Source organism: Anser brachyrhynchus (genome assembly GCF_964034855.1).
Source record: "Anser brachyrhynchus genome assembly, chromosome: 2".
NCBI lineage: Eukaryota > Metazoa > Chordata > Aves > Anseriformes > Anatidae > Anser > Anser brachyrhynchus.
Window position 1 is genome coordinate 157,401,691 of NC_137695.1, and position 21,307 is coordinate 157,422,997.

Below are 21,307 nucleotides of genomic sequence, written 5' to 3' on the forward strand. Positions count from 1 at the left end.
GAATTCAGCAGCAATGCTCTCCAAAGAGTGAAACTGCAGCGTAATTTTTACTGATCTGCACCCCCTCAAGCTTACCCCTTACAGTTTCTTCAATTACTGTAATTATTTGTGGGTGTGCTCAATTCTGCAAGGACTGTAATGGAGATCTTCTTGGGATGCCCTGGTACCTAAATGTATCATCCTTTAAAAAAGGCAAAAAAAAAAAAAAAGAGCAAAGCAAACGACCGGTAAGATCAGTTCTCTTTTGGAAAGTTCTCAAGAAATGTGGATTTGGGAATTTAGTCTTCAACGTTAGTCTTCACTCCATAAAGCAGATCCTGCTTTAGGATTTCTTGCTCTGTTTTGAGGATGCTTGAGATTTCAGCTCATATGACACAGCGAAAGACACCTCCGAGCTTCAGCCTGGGCCAGCTGATAGCCAGGACAAGGAGGGAACACACTGCAGGATTCACACCCTGGTGCTGCAGCTGCCCAGAGGAAGATACTAGCATCCCAATGAAATTCATTCCACATTATAAACTATTTTTCATCTCTCTGCTTCAGACATTTTTCTAGCATAAATTCAACCCAACGTTGAATTAATTCCTTGGTCTCTTCCTGCGCTTGGTGAGCTTTATTAGTAGAAAGCATCTAAGGCCACGATTCCTGGGAAGTGCTTATTTAAGTAACACATCCTCACCATGCCGTGAGCACCTAGTTGGCATCAGTATCCTCTAAACTACATTTTGCAGTAGCATTTGTATCTCTTTTTGAGATGCAAGTCCTCCTTAGTTCCCATGGCTGTGTTTCATATACTGTTACCAAAATACCTCTGTTATATTCCATTATAAAAATACCATTATAAAAATACTGTTACCAAAATACCTCTGTTATATTCCATTATAAAAATACCTGGGGAAAGGAAACTGGGCAGGACGCTGGGAGAGAGAAGGAGCAAAATACTCTGAAGTTTCCCATACCAAAGGATTCCCTTCCCAAAGGATCCTCTGACGTTGAGCAACATGCAGTGTCTTGGCCCATGCTGTTAAGACGCCAGATGTTAGAAGGACCACTGAGTTAACTTATTTTTATTGTTCCATAAATAAAGACTAGCCATTTTTTAAACCCACATGGGTTGCATTAATTTGCAGGCATCAAAGTCACAGCAGATTTTCTTGTGGGTGGACTAGCCCCCTCATACTCTCCCACTTCCTTCCATTTACTTTTGTGAAGGCTTATTGCAGAGAAATATAAAGGCAGCACCATGAAATCCGAGAATGTTTTAAAATTACTCCTTCCTTAGGGCCCTGATTCCAATCTTCTGCCTCTTTGGATTCTAGGTTGTTTACCAAAAACCCTATTGTTGTCCTCAAGATGTCTTTGAGAAGTTCCTTCACGATTCCAGCGCTTCCACAAAGCAGAAATCTGCTTGATGGTGAGCTGGAAAGCTAAGAGGAGAAAAGAGCCAGCCCTGCACCTCCTGCTCCTTCCTTTAAGGCAAAATCAAGTCTGATCATTCTGCTCCCCGTGCTTACCAGTTGCACTGCTTTTCTCTTCCAGTTTGGATGGGGAGAAGGAGCGAGACACAAAGCTATCCAGAACGGTCACCAGAACCTTACAAAAGCTTCCTCTGTTTGTGGGGAAAAGGCTCCGGTTATGGGGTAAACACAGCAGAAAGTACCTCAAGGGGGAGAACCCCCCCCTTTGATGCTGTTTAATGGAGACTCATTCTGCAAGGATCACTTTTGTTCTGTGGAAGGGATGCATGAGTGGATCAGTTGACCTTACAGACGCTCCTGAAAGCCCCTCTTCATTAATTCAAAGGTAAACGAGAAGTAATTGGTCACATCTTCCAAGAGGCGATAGAGGAAAAAGAAGTTGGTTAGGGGTCAGCAAGTCTCTGAAGTGCCTGCTCGTATCTGGGCTGATTTTTCTCTCATCTATCTAATAACCAGTTATACAACAGAAAGCTACGCAGCCACAGAGGGTCCAATTAATTCACCAGAAATGGCATAGCCTGGACATGCTTCCCTCATCCTACCAGCTTCTCCTCCAGATGCTAAATGCACAGCTAGAACAACAGCTTACCAAAAAAAAATGCATGCTAAAAAGATGTTTACAACTAAGAGTTGTGTCTAGTTTATGTATCACCGCACCTCAGAAGAAAGCATGTAATTTTCAAAGACTCACAGCATTACATAAAACACAAATATAACATTAGCAATTCCTCAGACTTTCAAATCACTAAACGCAATCGCAAATGGAAAAAAAAACTCCACAATAACGCACCATTATTCCATTTATATTTTTAAAAATCTGGTGGAACGGTTAGTAATGTATTTCTTACTGAAGGATGAGAGTAGCACAAATAATTTCCATGTGTAAATAAACACTTACAGGCTACGATAAACACCCGTCTAACTTTAATGTTTCGGTGTTAGACTAGTCAAGCCAGTGTTGACATCCTTCAAGCCTAAGAAAGCAGGAAATTAAAAATTAATTTTTACATAATGTCTCCTTAATTAAAGTTTTATAAACGCAAATGTTAAGGCTGCTTAAGCAAGCAAATTCTGTGCCTAACCTATCAAGAAAAGAATAATGTATATTTAAAATATAAGAAAAGCTGCACAAATACACCTTTTCCTCTTCCATTAGCATAATTTGGGGTCAGAACTGTTGCATGAGAAATTCAAAAAAAAAAATTCAGTTTAACTTTTTTTTTTTTTTATCACAACCTCAGTAAAGTCAGCTGTAGCATAGCCCCTAAACCACACACACAAAAAAAATCAACTCCTGTTCACTTCAACCATTCCCCCCTTACAATTTTCTACCAAGAAGTGCCATTCACTTTACAGGAACTTTCTCCCGTGTCTCTGACTACCTGAGAAGCAGCTCTTTGAAAGTTTACTGGTGTTTGCATGAGGCATTATCCGCTCCGTTATGGGGATCAAAGGTTGTCCTCGGGTAACACAAAACCTTTTATTCGATGCAAAATCTACCACCTTATATAAACTCATTTGTTGCTCCAATTAGACAAAACTGCACTGTTCTATCAAACAGGCTTACCCACGGAAGTGCCTGTAAACTCTAAACCAAAGTGCCCAGAAAATACAAGTATGTATGGCTCAGTTGTAAAAAGGCTTTCGGGATGTCACTGCGAAATAAAGCCCACGTTGGGTTCATTAACAAGCGGTAACACTGGGTAAAACTGTTTCAAAGACAGCAATTGCCCCTAGCCTGCGTCCTTCTGCAACACGTACGTTTACAAGCAGACCCACACCATCTCTCCACTGTAGCTCCAAATTCAACTGACTTGTAAGTGTAATTAACTTTATCCAGCGACTTGAGGACAACTACACGTAAAAAGCGGCATTTCAATGAAGTGAAAGACAGTCAAAAACGTTGTAATACAAATTAAAATAAGCAAAACCAAAAAGTGCAAGACCAAGTGATACAGCTGAGAACTTTTTGAGGCACAGCCCTTCTTCAGATCTACGGAAAGGGATATTAAATAAATATCCAGTGTCTTGCAATGGTAGACACAACATTAAAAAACCTGACAGCAACCTGAATGACCTACATCACCAAACGTCACAGGAGCAATGCTGTCAGCACATAACAGCATCTGACAAGGCCAAGAACTCATCTCTTGTCTAGTAGTGAGCTGTCAAACACCACTTCCAAAAAACCTGTGGCATTCGTCTCCACAATCCCATTTGATGCCTTTCAACCTAGTCATGATGTTAAGGTTTTTATGCAACAAGAGACCGAGACAAAAACCAGTGAATGCATAAACAGTGGAAGATCACAGGCCTTGTCTTGGTGGCAGCACATGGAGAACAGAATGCAGTCAAACTGCTGGTAGAGAAGTTTAAGCATTCTGAGATGACGGGAGAGTAAGAATTTTTAAATTGCAGAAGTATCTATGAAACTGCCATCTTAATAGGTCACCTTCATAGGTTAAATGACTTATGTCTAGTTGTTTCTGTCTTGAGGGTAGGAAGGACAAACTTCCTCTTCCCCTCAGGCTTTGAAAGAGGAAGGTTGTTCAACAAAGCTCATCACTGTCCTCCAAATTTCAATTTAAAACCATTATAAAACAAGTTGTACATTACAAAATGTCAGTAATTCAACTGCTGATGTTTCCAGAACCTCAATCATCACGACTACATCTAACATCCCACCATATACCTTTCCGTATCATAAGGTCTAAAGTTTTAAAAGCTTAACAAAACCATTTAATCCTCCTCTTGGAGGATGCATAGTTGACCAGGGAACAATCAGCAGGAATTCTCATATAGTCTTTCATTTATGATCATTTTAGGCGTAACTTATAACAAAGTCTGATAAAAGTTCAACCACGTAATGTTTTTCCTCTTAGTTCACTGTGGCCCATGATGTTCTACTTCAAACAAGCTTATGTGTATTTTGGGAGACGATCCCAAACCACTCCCAACTCAGGTCTTGCAGAAAAAAAAAAAACACAAACAACTAATATTTTATATAAACAACTACACAAGCTCCAACCTGATTTCCAGAATCCTTCTTTCAGTAACGCCGTCATCCCCACCCCTCCTTTACTTCATATTTGCTGCTATCAAAACCTTAGGTACTAACATACTTGGACAGTATAAAAAGCACATCCAAGCAAGTTTCAGGTCTCATCAAAACACACTGCTAATTGTGCCCAATTCCACAGGTATCCTAGAATCCCAGAATATCCTGAGTTGGAAGGGACCCACAAGGATGATCGAATCCAACTCCTGGGTCCCCAGAAGACCACCCAAAAAAAATCAGACTACATGTCTGAGAGCGTTGTCTAAACAAGTCTTGAACTCCTGCAGGCTCGGCGCTGTGATCACTGCCCTGGGGAGCCTGTCCCAGTGCTGACCACCTCTGGGTGCAGAACCTTTCCCTAACCCCCAGCCTGACCCTCCCCTGTCCCAGCTCCATGCCGTTCCCTCGGGTCCTGTCGCTGTCCCCAGAGAGCAGAGCTCAGCGCCTGCCCCTCCGCTCCCCTCGTGAGGGAGCTGCAGGCCGCCATAAGGCCTCCCCTCGGCCTGCTCTGCTCTGGCCTGAACAAACCAAGGCACCTCAGCTGCTCCTCATACGCCTTGTTCTCCAGACCCTTCACCATCTTCGTAGCCCTTCTTTGGATGCTCTCTAACAGCTTTATATCTTTCTTGTACTGTGACACCCAAAAGTGCACACGGGACTTGAGGTGAGGCCACACCAGCACAGAACAGAGCAGGACCGTTCCTTCCCTCGACCGACTAGCGATGCTGTGCTTGACACACCCCAGGGTACGGTTGGCCCTTCTGGCCGCCAAGGCATGCTGCTGGCTCATGTTCAGCTTGCTGTTGACCAAAACCCCAGATCCCTCCCCGTTAGGCTGCTCTCCAGCACCTTGTCCCTCAGTGTGTTCGTATAACCAGGGTTGCCCCTTCCCAGGTGCAGAATCCAGCACTTGCTCCTGTTAAACTTCATGTTGTTGGTGATTGCCCACCCCTCTAATTTGTCCAGATCTCTGCAAGGCCTCACCACCCTTGATGGAATCAACAGGTCCACCCAATTTTGGTATCATCTGTGGACTTGCTCTAAAAACCCTCCACATCCTACATCCAAAATCGTGCATGAAAACACTGAAGAGGGCTGGTCCTAAAAATGGAGCCCTGGGGAACCCTACTAGCAACAGGTCACAATCCCAACGTTACGCCATTTACAAGAAGCTTCTTGGCCTGACCCATCAGCCAGTTGTTCAGCCATCATATTATGCTTTTATCTAACTGCATTCTGGTCATCTTGTCCAGAAGGACACTGTGAGAGACAAGATCAAAAGCTTTACAGAAATCCAGAAAGATTATGTCAACATCTTGACAAAGCGGAGGGATAGGAAGAATGCTCCTTTTCCATACTTTTGAGTTTTTTTAGAGGGAAAAGTAACATCTCAAAAAATTTATCAAGGTTTAGTCATCTCGGTTGCTTCTGCAGCAGAAAGCTACAATATGAGATGCAAATATAACTGGACAGGAAACCAACATGGTGCGTGGTTTAAGAGAAATCCATTCTGTGTATTATTTCTATGAGTTTGAAGAACTACAGGAGTTGAAGTGGTTACAGAAATTAGCAGAAATTGTACTTTTCTGTGGAGTAGCCTTATTAAAAACAGAGTAAATGCGTTATGGGCATAAGCATGATACTGCTTGCAAGATAAAGTATACCTGTTTATGTACTGTAATTATTAAATTCTTTAGCTTTCAGAATTTCATGTTTTTCTTACTGTGTTCTGCACCATTACAAGACACTTTCAACAGCTGCCACCAAAGGTTTCATGCTATAAAGAAGCGACACAGTCTCTCATACACCATACCCTAATGCCTGAATAGCTCACCGTCCTCCGCTTGCAAGGCTGGCTCTGCTTTAACATCTTTTTTTTTCGTCCTTTAAGGAGATAGGTGAATTTTCCAGTTCTCTCAGCTACCTACCTCCTGCCTTGACTTTCAAACAAATTTTTACAAACTCAGAAAAACCCACCCTACAGCAAACAAATCCCTTAAGTTCCTAACTCCTTACCAAACAGCCTTAAGAAGTTCCCTTAGAGTTTGCAGCTGTACAGTGTCCCAGGGTAAATGAGGAGGCATACTCTTCCTAGAGCATCTACAGCCAATCTTTCAATTTAAAAGCAACTCCCTCTGGCTGATGCTCTAAAACAGCACTGACAATTAGTTCACTGTTAGCACACAATTATGTGTAACAAAATGGGAAACAATTTTTGCATACTCTGCTACTATCAGGATGTCTCATTCCAGCAGGGTTTGCTCCATCAAGCTGGAACAGGGACGCTTGGTCAGGTCTTTGCAAAGGTACCCGCTGAAATGAGTGCACCAGCTCCACTTCCACCAGAGTCCAACCTTCACTTCTGAGAAGCACAACAGCATTCATTACACAGCTACTCCCCTGAGGCCAAAAACCAGTTTTTCCTGCAGAAATGTGAGAAATCTCATGTTTCTGTAACGCTGGTAGAGTCCAGACAAAATTCCACTTTAGATCCAGATCAAGTATGCCACTTGAATAACACTCAGCAACGTGCCTTTGGCTTCGCATATGGCATATCCTTCACTTCTGGAATTCTTCCACGTCCAGGTGGTTGCAGAGAATCAAGAACAATCCTAACTGTGTGTCCCCCCAAAATCTTGGGAGCTAGACAGGAAGCACTACAGGAATGTGCTCAACTGCTGCAGGCTTTTGTTTTATTTCATTGTTTGCTTTTTTAAAGTTATCAGACTACTAAACCAGCTTGCTAATGTTTACAGGAACACAAAGCATAGGACTAGAAGGACTTTTCACGTCATCAACTCCTACTCCCTACATTTTCATGCAGTCCTGTCATAGTGCATTAATCAAGCGATAAATGCATTGAATTTCACTTTGAGCATCAAAACAGACTAAACCAGTTACCAGGGGTGCCACACTACTCCCAGTTCTGACTTTTATCCCCAAAATTCAATACCCTACGCTGAAACCTTTTTCCTTCTATTCTTTTTCTTCTGTCCCTTCAGTGCAAGACTGAGATGCCAAACATAACCTTCGAGCACAGTCTGGCTGCCACACACAGATGGAAGAGCCTCTTAAACTACATTTTTACACTGCTGGTACTACACATACCGAAGTTTAAGAATCTCTTATGGAAGTGTTTATATGAATAACATTTTTTTTTTCAAAAACCAAGTTTATCTACATCTATAGCCATACACAGAATTTATTACTGTTCAGTAAAACTCTGGCATGTTCAGAGGCACATAAGTTACATTTACAGAATGTACAGCACCAACATATAAGTGTAAATACTAATATAGATTCCAAGGTCAGAAAAAAACATGAAAAACAAGACTTTATACACCAGCTTATTGTAGTTTACCTTCTAAATGACCTCTACCAAACCAACATTTTAAATGAGAAGCAGCAGCAACTAATATTTATCCTGCATTTTTTTAAAAAATAAAGACTCCTAGATCTGTCATTGCAGATAGTCTTCCCCCTTTCCACAACCTGTTACAAAAGAAAGATTCTCTCTTTCTTTCTAAATAATTACCTTCCCATTAGGCTGTATTTTCATGGGCTATAACAAAGCCAGTAATGCCCTAAACCAATCTCAAAATAAGCAAACCAGATCTTGGTAGCTTTTCAGGTTGGTTTGATGAAGTGACATTGTTGCCTCTAAACAATATCAAATTAATGCTCACCAGCATTTTGCTGATGGAATGTCTTCAGGAGGGAATAATGAATTACTGCCTTAGCTAACTATCATTGACAAACCATAGAGTTACTTGCAAACACAAGTCAATTATTTCGCTTTGATAATTACATATAAGGCTACCCCTAGTTTACTGATGCTACAAGCACTTGTCCTTTTTTGTTTCTTCTGATACTACTGAGAAGAGCAATGGCTTGAGGAGTAGATGGATCTTGTGGGTCAATAAAAGGTTGCACAGCTGGTGTTGGCGACAGGGTTTTGGCTGGGATCCTCTCTGAGGATTGAAGACTTCTTGGAAGAGAAGGGATCCACCTTACAAAGTGAGGCAAAAGCATCTTTACCAACAGGCTGGCCAACTTGGTGAGAAGAGCTTGAAACTAGAAATGACGGAGGGCACAGATGATAACCGGGTGAAGAGCTGATCAAAAAGGATATCTAACAAGGAGTGCAGCAGGAGATATGGAAGGACATAACTGGAATAAGCAGACCGTGGTCATCACGGGGGACTAACCACCCTGGTATCTGCTGGAGGGTCAATGCAGCAGGGTACAGCAAACCCCAAGGGTTTCTGGAGTCTGTTGATAGCTTCCAGGCACAAGTGATGGAGGTCTATCATTCCTGACCAACCTGATAGACTTCTATGATGAACGGGCTAGCTTGGTGGACAAGGGGATGTTGTTTATCTTTACTTCAGCAAAGCTTTCAGCACTGCCTCCCTTTGACAACATCTTCGTAGACAAACTGATGAAGCACGGACGAAATAAATGGACATTGAGACAAACCGAAAACAGTCCAGACTGTCACACTCAACAGCTTGTGACCAACAGCTTGAAGTCCAGGTGGAGACCAGCCACAACAAATAAAAGATTAACAACATTTTCTAAAGGAAAAAGAAGAAACGCTAAGCCACCTAGATTTCAGTGAGGTGTTCAGTATGTCTCATCACCTCAACTCTACTCACTGAGGAAGTTATCTTTTAATTAAAAACCATGCTGTTGCTTTTGAATTGTTTGGACATGAGCTACAAGATACGCATGGGGGCAAAGGGAAGGGTGGGAGAGGGCAGTGTCAAAAGAGCAGCCAAAATGAGCATAGAAAGTTTCATTAAAAAGGCTTGCAAATATTGAATTTCAAAGTTTTTGTTGTCTTCTCCTCACATCCCCAAAGTGTTCAATACAAAAAGCCAGACACCTCACAGCAGCAGACAAAGGATAGATACATTGCTTTACCGAGTGTCAGAGGTATATAACAGTAGCAAAAGGTATTTTATGAGCACAGAGAATTAGATTATTAGAAGTACACAACAAAATTTTAAAGAAGGAAGATTTAGCCTACAATAGGCAAAGGAAATTTCTTCAAGGTGACAAGTTTTATCAGCAATAATTCTCATCCAAAAGGAATAGGGGCTTTGCGATACAGTATTTGGAAGTCTAGATATAGCACATTCCTCAATGGTGGAGAAAGAATTAAAATTATAAAGTACACTTGTATCAAAAGAAGAAAAAGCTTTCTTGGGACTTCCAAACTTCAAGGGGCATGCAGACAACTATTCTGACGTGACAGCACTAGCTTTTTATAGACTGAAAATTGCTAATTCCTTGTTTTTTCATTTGTATGAGTGCCTCATCTAAACACAAAGTAAAAAAACTACAACCAGAGATATTACAAACATATGAAAAATACATTTAAAATGTTAATACTGTTTTATTTAATTTAGTAAATTGAATACTGTTGGAAAAGAAGCAGAAATCTAGATAAAATTTTCAAAAATTCCTTGAAGAAAATCCTGATTTTCCAAAGGTATTGAAACTACTGTAATGAAACAGCCGATGCAGGTTTCCTTGCATACCCCCTTAGGCACCGTGTAACAGGCAATGTGACACGAGCAGCGAGAGGAACTGCCTACAGTCTCTAGCACAGTTCACTTTCACTTCTTTAGAATTGAAGCAACAAATCAAAAGGCCACTATTTTGTACTTATTTACTTTTGAGTCCACAGTTGGTTATTCATTTGTGCTTTAAACAGCGACATTGACAACAGTTCTCTGCTAGTATTACTGAGTTTGTTCTCAGCTATATGAATAATCTCTGCAGAATTTATTACCCACTGTATTAAGCGGGAACATTTATTTTTAAGAATTCTGCTTTTCATCAATTTGTCAGTTCTTGCTACTGCGACTTCACCTGGCTATTCCTCAAAACCGACTTTTAATTTTCCGTCTTTTAACATCATAGAAAGTAACCCTGCTTCTTTTTTCCCCTCGAGTCTGAAAAGCACTGTTGCATTTCAGGTTGCTATATGCAAATACATCAGACAGCAGGTGTAGATTTAGGATAAGAAGGATCCGGCTACACAGCACAGCATTGAACACCCTGCCTCGTAGCTGGTAGCTAACAGAAAAAGCAGCAGCAGGTTTTTTTGAGGCAGTGTGTTTCTGTGGAGGGTTCCAGGGGACGAATCTGGTTTAACTAAAGGGATCACCAGCAGGCTTTCTGTAAGAAGGAACACACTAACGAATGACGGAAGGAAAACATTTTTTTTAATTCAGGAAGAGCAACATTGTTAGGCTGAGTTGAAGATGTATCACTTCATTTTTATAGTTTTTTTTTTCTGGTCACATGGAACTAAAGCTAGTTCCAAAGCCATTTACTATGTCAAGATAACAATGGCTGTGTGTGGATGGTACTTACCTAAATTCTATGCTGTGCATCACAAAATCCACCCAAAAACATTGGAGAGACCTCAAATATAGCGCACCTCTGGAATTCAGCTACGCAGACAAGATAACTCATTTCCTATTCACTTTTCAATACTTTACGCTAGGAGAACACCACTTCACTCAACTCACCAGAGTATCTCTGAAGGAGAGAGTCTTCAAGGAGAGAACATCCGCATTTAAGATTCCATTCTGGGAAAATGCTTTGCTCCATTTCCGACTAGAAACCCAGTATATGTTCATTTCTCATTATTCTGTAACTATCTGATGTAGTCCCGTAATACACATTTTCTTGCTTTCTTACTATTTCTTGATTCTAGTAATGAGTACTTATTTGCACTACAGTATCAAGAACAAAGGACCAAGGCTTAAGAACAGCCACTTACATCACTAATACTATACCTGTTTTAAATTCAGAGGGGAATAAAATCCAGGAGGGATTATTTTTAATTCCAACAGTGCCAAACGGACAAAAAGTTTAATTGCATTTACCAAAGGAAGCTAGCCTTTCATTCCTCCAGGCATACTATGAACACACCCGTATTCAAGGATAGCTTCACATATAGACAAGAACACTTTGTTCTCTATCTGGCTTTGAAATTATGATATTTTAGCACATTTCCTTCCAAGTCCCTAATGGCTCACATTGCAGAAACCCTCTACGATCGTATGTATGGGCTCTGTTAAAAGGTAATAAAACACAGAAGTTACCTAGACGTCAAAGCAGTGACACAGACTCATGTAGGGCAACTCCCTAGCAATGATTTAACCAGCGGCCAGTCAACCAATACCTTCAGCAGCACACAAGCAATTATTCATACCACAAGAGTTTGTTATGAAACCGAAGTGAAGAGGAAGTTTTCCGGATGACTTTGGTATACCACTGACCACAACGAACTTACGTGCAACACAACCTTGAACGAGACACTGTAACTAAGACCATTCTAAATACCCTCCTTGCAACTGCAAAGTCTTCAAGTGCCGAAAAAACTTTCAGTGGATTACGATGCAAAGTTGAGTACTAAAACACAGGAGGCGGAAGTGAGAGCATTTCTATTGGCATCTGTTAAAAGTGGCACCCAGAAAAGAAAGTGAAGTTCTGCAAATATGAGTTCTGGTGACAGAACAACATCAATTAAAGCTTCCCATCTAAACGCAGAATTTATTCGAATGCGTCTTTATTCAAATGCTTTGTATCTTTCATCCTGGCTATTTCTCCAGTTTGTCAAGTTTCTGTTGAGTTTTAATTCCATCCTCCAGTGTGCTTGTAGCCCTTTTTATACTGCTGTCACTTGTAAATTGAATAAGCACATTAAGTCCACCATCATGGCCATTAATGAAGCTATTGTAATACCACAGGACAAGTCAGACCTCTGTGGGACTCCTTTCCAAGCATTCTTTTCTTCTGACAACACTTTAAGTATGTTTTTAAAACAAGTTCCCTTAATTTCCTTACCTATGAGTATTGTTAAATCCTTGCTACAGTCAAGCTACGGTGTACAGCTTTTGTAACCTATATAAAATCCCCGTACCTTACCGCAGAAAAAGGTTACCATTTCAAAATCCTGGACAATTATTTGCCTTCTATCAGTATTCAATGTCACAGCTAAAATTGCACTCGGAATTGCAACCGGGACAGCCCCCTGCACATACACAAATTGAAAGGAATAATCTCGTTGTGACTCAGATTCACAGCAGCAGACAAAATCTTTGAGTCCCGAATGGAAACTCAGAACAACACGATACCCAGAGCTTGCCACAGCCTCACCAAACATTTTGCAGCATCCTCCACGAGTACTTGCCTTCCTGACAACTGCTCTCAGCATTCTCACATCCTTTTAAAGGTACACCTTCCCCGAAAGGAAAACAACTTTCTCCAGATTTAGAGCTCTCTTCCCTCCTCCAAGCAAGCACGATTCCTTCTCAGAGCAGCCACATTCAAGCTCTTGGGGAAAGACTGTACAACAGATAATTTGTCAAGCTTTTCATTGAAATGGTCATTCGATTCAAATGGGAAAAAGCAGGTACCTCCAGAGCAGATTCCGAATAATAGACATAATAAATACATACCACTGCACTTCAGATATTCACTATATAAAGACACTTTATGGATAGATATGAAGCATACTTCAGCAAGAAGAAATAACAGAAAGGATACTTAAGAAAAATCACCAACCAAGAGTAAGGCCAACAGGCAGCAGGCCTGATAACAAATATCCAGCCCAAAACTTGCTCAGGTTTGAGTAAACCGTGCTGTTAATGGAAAAGTCACGTTTCAAACAGAGGCTGTCCCCTCAGTTACTCATGTTGGGGGACACAGATGACACACTGTGAGAGCAAACAATGAAAAACCACCCTCATCCTGAGCTCCATGGCAAACACTTGGGCCCACAGCGCTAGTCAATTTATACTGTTTTTAAATTATTATTATTTTTGGAAAAAAAAAGAACACTGATGGTGAGACACGGGGTTTAACAAAGAAATATTTCCAGCTCTGCCACAGTCACCTGCAACCCTGGGCAGGTGAACTTGTCCCTTACCATCCCCGCTAGCATCTGGGGAGAGTCCTGCCAACTATAAACCACCATCCACCTCCTTGCAGGCTGTCCCTCCGATCCACCACCACCAATACCGCTGCTGTTCTGACAGCTTTATCACACGCTGTGCTGTTTTAAACGTTAACCACATCACATGCATATTTAACAACGGCATATATTCCAGTTACCTCCTCCTCTTGTCAAAGTACACCATCTGAACGGGAAAGTCTCTGGACCTCAACAGGTCTTGTTTGGACCTTAGCATTACCTCAGGTCCCCGCGTGACTAAGTGCCACGGCAGGACCGGTACGAACCGATACTCTGATTATATAAAAGCACTGCTGTATTGCAAGCGAGCCTCTGAACGCTGCTCGCTGTCACATCAAGACATAAATGAAAGAAGAGAACTTACCTGCTGGCAAGGAATGTCTTGAAATATCTGTAACGATAAAGAAATACATTTAGAAGCAGAAGGGAAAATAGCCCTGCAACTGAAGCAGCCTAATCACTTTTCTGCAAAGCTGTACTTGCTTAATAAAGCCCATTATCTGAAGCAATTTGCTAGCTGCTAGGCATGCCACCTGCAAGTCAGAAGCATTTCCCTTGTCTCACCCTGTTCATTAACAAGATTATGTTTTGCCCGCCTAATTGAAGGATAAAGATGACACTAAGCAGTGAGGGTAATTATTACAGCAGAATACCAGTCACTACATACAAATTCATATTACATATGCATTTCTCTATTATTACCTATATAATTTCAGTGTTAGAAGTGTCAGGGTTACTCTTGGCATATGAAGAGGGCATTATTATTTTCTTTATTCTTAACCCTTTAGAGAACAGACCATATAAACCTTACCAAAGAAACCTTACAAACGACCAGGCTTGGAACACGAGAAGCAATACTCCAAGAAAGGAGGACTGATCTTTGCCACTGTCTGAGCCACAAGACACAGCTGCTGAACATTTTCATAGTAAAAGTCAAGGCTGTCTTGAACTACAATCGACCTTACAAAAACCACTAGTTCAGTCTAAATAGACCATATTAAAAATGATACCTTAAAAAGAGTAGACATCAATGTAAGTACGTGAACAGGCAATAATATAAATTATAACTCATTATATTCCTTCTGCCTGGTTTTCCTACATCTGTCATCTCAAATCTATGTGATCCGCCCATGGGACTGGAGGTGCTGACCAGGCTCAGAAGAGAAACTACAACCCACCCAGAATGAGAAAGCAAGAGTTACTCCAGGTCAGTAAGGATGAGGACAGGGGACAAGCACCGAGGGGTTAATGAAAACTGAAATAAATACAAATATGGCAAAGTAGGAAGAAAACAAATAAGAAACTAAACTGAACTATGAAAAAAGGTCTACATAGTTGCTTGGTCAAAAGGCAACAGCAATATTGAGTAACAAAATCCCTGTTCTGGGTACAAAAGCCCAGTGGAAGTTGAACTTCATCAATAGGTGTAGCAACTGGAACAAATTCAGAGATTATCAGGGCAGACGGTCACTGCATTGGTACCTATTAGAAGAAATAACAAGGCTTAATAAACGTAGCCCTGCTCTCACTGCCAGACTCGTAACATCATGCTTGCTTTCATTTATAAGCCACGTTTGCAGCTGCAAAAAATGGCAAAACTTGAATACCAAAGAGGATTACACTTGGAAAGAAAACCTAAAGGCAGCCTCCCGAAAATTTCAAAACCGAACTTCAGTACTCTGAGGAACAGTGAAGAAGCAAAACAAAGCTAAACCACACTTAAAATGCCAAACAAAAATAGCAACAGGACACCCGAAAGAGCAGAGAAAACATTGCATGCTTTGTTCCGGCAGAACAAAAAGTCTGAAAGTCAGTTAAGTTACATCGAAGAGCTGCTCACCATGCTGTCTGCTTATGGACAAAACGAGCTGATGTGGTCAGAAATGCCTTTAGATAGGAGAAAGGCAGGCAGGAAGAAGCTGCACGAACCGCAGGAAGGAAAAGCCTCAAGTTGCCTCCTGCAACAGCTTCTGCATCGAGCACACATCAGTGTACAAGGAAGGGAGCTTCCTTCTGGCAGAAAAATGTTGAAGCTATAATTAACTTGTAAAATTTAATGAATCAAGCGAAACGTCACACCTTTCTGCCCGCCTGTTTACATATAGGTTTGGTAGTTTCCCCCCACACTTTTTTTTTGGATAAAGACAAAACAATTTCTGCTTGTCACTAAGACCACACAAACAACCCTGGCCACTCGAGTAAATAACCTAGAGTAAGACTGCAGAGCAGAAAGCATTACATTTGATTTTAATTTTTCTACCGTGATGGAAACTAATCTCTAAATTCCGTTTATACTTAAATTTATAAAGAAAACTGAAATTTTAATTTACCATAAAAAACTAAAAGCTGCATTAAAGTTTCCTTATAGCCCTTGATGTACTGGAAAATTTTTATCACAGCATTTATTACTCCTGAAGCAGCCCATTTGATTACTTGTGCCTCCACAACAGATCGCAAGAAAATAATGGTAAACACGGCCGCCAGATAAATACATTATCATACCACAGAGATATGCAGAAAACATTAATTTACATCCTCTGAACTTAGCCAAGCAATTTCAAACAGCTCGAGGGAAAGCTCTGTGTCTAGGACACACACGTGACTTTAACTTAACGAATTGCTTGTGGTACTTGTGTGTTTGTCCCCAACTCCTGAGTTGCTTCTTCCTCTGTGCTATCCCCGTGCGAAGGCATCTGCGCACAGGTAGGTCCCACCGACCTCCCTAGGACCCACCAGATCAGATCTGCTGCTATACTGAAGTCCACGACTGTAATGATTTAGTACTTCCAAGTTCCACTGCAAATTAGTTCTGTAAATGCATAAAGTGAAGAGATGCTGCACCTCCGGGACAAGTATACTCAGCGGCTTCCTGCAAGTCCACGTTCTTCTAACACTGAGACTGTTTTCCAAGATTAATTGACACGCACACACTAGAGTTAAAAACAAGTAGGCCAAAAGAAATTGAAGCCTGAAGGTCACATCAGTCAACTGAAAATTGCATCAGTGCACTTAGCGAGTTGCTTGTATCGTATTTTTCAAAGATTTCCATCAAGCCCAAGGTCTTCCATAGGCTAATGCATCTTAACTCCGGAAAACAGCAACTGCTAAGAAACATCAACTCATAATAGCAAAAAACGAAGCAAACACTGTCACGATTGCAAACAGAAGTACCAGTTCCACGCTTTGTGGTCACTGTGCACGCAGGAACCACAGCAGTAAATGTTACTTACTTCATTACCTTCATGCATTTTTATTAGTTGCAGCTGCATCACAAATTTTGAAGATTAAATTCCATGATGTTTCTTACCGTTGGGCCTACCCCATCTCCCCAGCGCACTCTCATCTTTTCTGGCTTGAAACTTTTTAAGCTTATTCTCTGAATACAGTTTTTCATTTAACATCTAACATTGAAAAAAGACTAGTGGGTTCTGACAGCGTTTTAAAGACTTAATTCATTGAGAAGTAAACAGACTACGCATTCAGCCAGCTACTCATTTCAGATCATGTTTACACACCTGTTTTCTTTGCTGTGCAAAAAGATTTCCCTTTTTGAGTTCCCCTCCCCAGTGTCGCCCCCCAGTTTTCCCTCATTTCTCACTTCCTGGAGCGGAGCCGAGCTCACAAAGCCCCACCTGATGCTTCCAAGAGTGCAAACACCTCACCCTGCCACCCTACTAGAACAACACAGCCCCACACACCGGGCTGCCAGGCCAGACCTCCGCCCATCAGTCGCTGCTGGGAATCTGAGCTCACTATGATCCCTTGCATTACAGCACAATCCAAAGCACATTATACCATTCACATCTCTATAAAGGAGAAAGTCATTCGCTGCTGAGCTTAGGAAGAGGGAAAACTAAAGTTAGGCTCCTAACCTTGTGTGTGACTGCAAGAGTCCAGAGACAAGAGCATTTTACTTCCTTTTCCAGGAGCTGTTCTGTCGGTGAGGACCCCCCCCCACTGGAGGTTTGCACTGACCTGTCTCCCGCAACTCGTTTCCTGAACGCCCATGAACTGGCACGTGCACCGTATTTACAGCTGGGTAACACGAGCCAACCGTACGTTCCCATCTGTTCCAAACATTTTCTTCAAAGCGTATTTAAAAAACATGCAGATTTCATGTATTTCTCTTTCTACTGCTACTTCCAAGCAAATCAGTCACGTTCTGCGTTTATGTTCTTACTTACCATGCTACTAAATAGAAACAAACTGCCAGTTATTACATAGGCAAAAAGAAAAATAAACTTTAGACCATATTTTTTTTCCAGCGCCTTTTATATACCTAGCAAAGGTAAGCTACTTCTCAAGGAAAACTGTTTTTAATCCTAGATAGATAGTGGAAGGATGAAGGAACGAGATGGCTTCAAGAGGTCATTTCCAATCACTTTCTGTAACACTAGACACAGGTAACAATAACAGAACAGGAAAGAAGCTGTAACAACGTTAGAGGTGCTACGAAATACAGTTCCTCAGCCAAAAATCTTGCTAAGTAAATCAATTAGCTACATGAATTCACAGAAGGACTTCATTTTAAAGAAGGAATACTACTGTTACTTCTATACCCGTTGGGATGGTCTGCGGCAGTACAGTCCTCACACAGGCTTTGCTGATCCAGTCAACAAGTAGCGTTTTCTATGATATCCAGCACTCCAAGGGATTCATATATTTGTAACACTTCTTTTAAAAAAAAAAAAGTTTAAATAAAAAAATTGTTTTGAATGAAACCATGCATTTTGCACTGCAGACTTTCCTCAAATGCTTTCTTGGAAATGGAGCCACAATTTAACTTCCTTCTTTCCAAGAGTAACATCTAATCATCAAAACCAGGAATATTTTGTGAGCTTTGTGTTCCTGTCCCATGGTAAGATGAGAATATGGCTCCACGGGCCATGACAGAGGCTCACACACTTACCCAGGCTGCAGGCACAGATCTCTTTCCAGAGCCGCGGCAAGCAGACGACCACAAGAAATTCAATCCTGTTTTACTGTAGCAATAGCAGACTAACCTAACAGTATCCCCTTGAAAAGTGTTCAGCTATTCGGTTCACGAACCGATCTCTCATTCCTGCGAGGAACATGGGCTCTCAGCATGCGAGGAACCGCAGACCACAAGCTCCCAAGCTCCAGGAAGCGAAGCAGGACGTGTCCTTCAGCAACCAGCCCTCCAGCTGAACGAGGAATATCACAGCCACAACTTCAAATGCGATTTGCTTATTTACCTACCGGTACCAAAAAGCATTTAGGAATACATTTGCGTATTCAGCATTTAGCCTTCCCATGACTGATCCTGCACGATGGTGCCTCAAAGGCTGCATTCAACAGCCCTGAAGCCTCCCTTCCTACTGCTCGCTGACAGGCAAAGGGGACCTGTGGATGGATGCTCCTCTAATCTTTGATGAAGCTTAGATTTCATTGTCTAGGTTTTCATTTTTAAAGTGTAAACAATTAAGCAGAGAACACAAACAACCTTAAAAAACCATCATAAATTGACATTTGTTGTGACGCTCAAGGATTTATTGAAAATGAGTTAACTCAGGGAAATTGTGAAAAACACCTGAAGGACAATGCAGTCATTGGTGAGAGCCAACATGGGTTCGCTAGGGGAAGGTCACTTCTAACAAACTTAATTTCCTTCTACGAAAAGATCCCTTGGTTTGTTCAGGCCAGAGCAGAGCAGGCCGAGGGGAGGCCTCATGGCGGCCTGCAGCTCCCTCACGAGGGGAGCGGAGGGGCAGGCGCTGAGCTCTGCTCTCTGGGGACAGCGACAGGACCCGAGGGACCGGCATGGAGCTGGGACAGGGGAGGGTCAGGCTGGGGGTTAGGGAAAGGGTCTGCACCCAGAGGTGGTCGGGCACTGGGACAGGCCCGAGACTGATGGAGATCGAGAAGCGTTTGGACAACACTCAGAAATACGGTCTGATTTTTTTGGGTGGTCCTTTGGGGACCCAGAAGTTGGACTCGATGATCCAACTCAACTTGTGGGGACTTGTTGGTCCCTTCCAATTGGGATATTCTATGATTCTTTTATTACTCCGTGGCCATCTGATCCATCAGGCAAAGACACTGGAACTACTATTAGTTCATTCTTGCAGCATATCCAGTACGGAAAAGCTGTTAAGGAGTTTTTACAACATGATTAAATTCCCATGCAAAATCTACAGTAACCAATGGTTAATTTTTCCATATATTTTCATTCACTGTTGAAAGTTCATACCTTATTTCTAACCTCAATCTAACCTACTTCTAATTCAGCAGTCTGCAGAGCTGAATGGTAGCAGCCCTTTATTATATCATTTCCCATTAAGGCAATTTTAGGTTAAAGATCAACTCAACGAGAACTCTTTTTACATTAGCTGCACAGAATGAGAGACAGAAGTGTTTCACTATAGAGGCCCGTTTCTCTAAACCTTTGATCATCCTTACAGATCTCACACTATTTTTGCTTTCAGTAGCACCTCTGATTTGCAGATACCAGTACCTGACACAGTATTCGTACGTCACCCACAGTCTAAGCAAGCTGGTGGTGTTTTTAGTTTTTCCCCCTTTGACGTATTTACTGCATTTGCCTTAAGCATAGAAACAGCCGAATAATAGAGGACAGACTCTTCCATCCACCCAACTTGCCCACACTTTTTGTCCTTTCACCAAATCAGAGGAAATTCAGTGTATAAAACCACACGGCTTTTGTTTTCAACCCTACTTCGTAGGAGACCCAGGTTGCGCTGTAATCCTTTATTAAATTCGTTTAAATCCTTGTTTCAACTGTGAGTATCAGCAGTAATGACTTAATGCTTTCATCTACGTCTGTTGAAAAGGTTAATGAGCGAACAGCCAAGAATGAACCGCTATTAGACCCTCCTCAGGAAATGTGCACATTCTGTATTGTATTTCGAGAAGGTCTGTTTTACGATTTATTAGTTTTAATGCACGCTGCTGTCTCTGAATTGTAAATGCAACACAAAATTAAGGTAAGGAAAAATTAGAAGGCCAACTGCCATACTGCACAGAACATTACCTTTTTTTTTTTTTGAGATGGTTTGGTTGACAGAACAGGTATGATATATTTACGGTATCATCACCACCTATCTGCCATACTTCAGACAGCTTAAAACAATATCATGCATAAGCAAAATATCCTATTACAGAAACACAAGCGTCAACTTGTCCTATATCTCAGGAACGTGTTCAGTTTATATTTATTTCCATAACTGACAAATTGACAAATCCGTAGCTAATTAACTGTGGCATTATTCTCACTGCCCCCAACCTTCTGCTTGTACCTGCCTTCTGCTTCTCACCTACTGTGATTTAAAAACAAAAGCAATGTTTAGTCTCCTTAGTTTCCAGCATCTACAAAAGTCTTTCAACAGTTTCCAATAACAATTACCCCTCTCCCACTGAAGGAGACGCTCCTCGTAAATCACTTGGCTTGGTTGTTGAATGCTAGTTTTTTGAATTAAAAAGAAAAAAGCCCAAATTCCGATTGAGATGCTGAGTAACCCACTTGCATTTTCCTTCATTTCAGCTGAATTCTGCCCTCATCTAAAAGAGCATGCACCTGGAAACTTCAAATTAATTTGCACAAAGTAATTGAGCGTATCCACAGAGCTACCTATCCAGCCACTGGTGGCCAAATTTTAGAGCGGGCATACTGAGTGATAAGAAATTAAATGAAAAAAAAAATGGTGGAAGCTATATTCAAGGAGGTTACAAGCACAAAAAACTCCATGGTTACTCAGGGCAGATGGGATCATTAGCATTACTTACAGAGTTACA

The 21,307-nt window shown here is 41.4% G+C and overlaps 1 protein-coding gene across 5 annotated transcripts in view; it reads right to left on the minus strand.

The window, feature by feature from the left end:
* The window catches only part of PTK2 (protein tyrosine kinase 2), a 203,892-nt gene that overhangs the window by 147,490 nt on the left and 35,095 nt on the right, over window positions 1–21,307 (minus strand). For 4 of the 5 annotated variants that reach the window (XM_080582105.1, XM_080582104.1, XM_080582102.1 and 1 more), the window contains exon 3: window positions 13,899–13,925. The exons of the other annotated variant lie outside the window; for it this stretch is intronic. The gene's annotated coding sequence lies outside the window, so the exon portion shown is untranslated. The remainder of the gene's footprint in view (window positions 1–13,898; window positions 13,926–21,307) is intronic. 5 annotated transcript variants of the gene reach the window in all.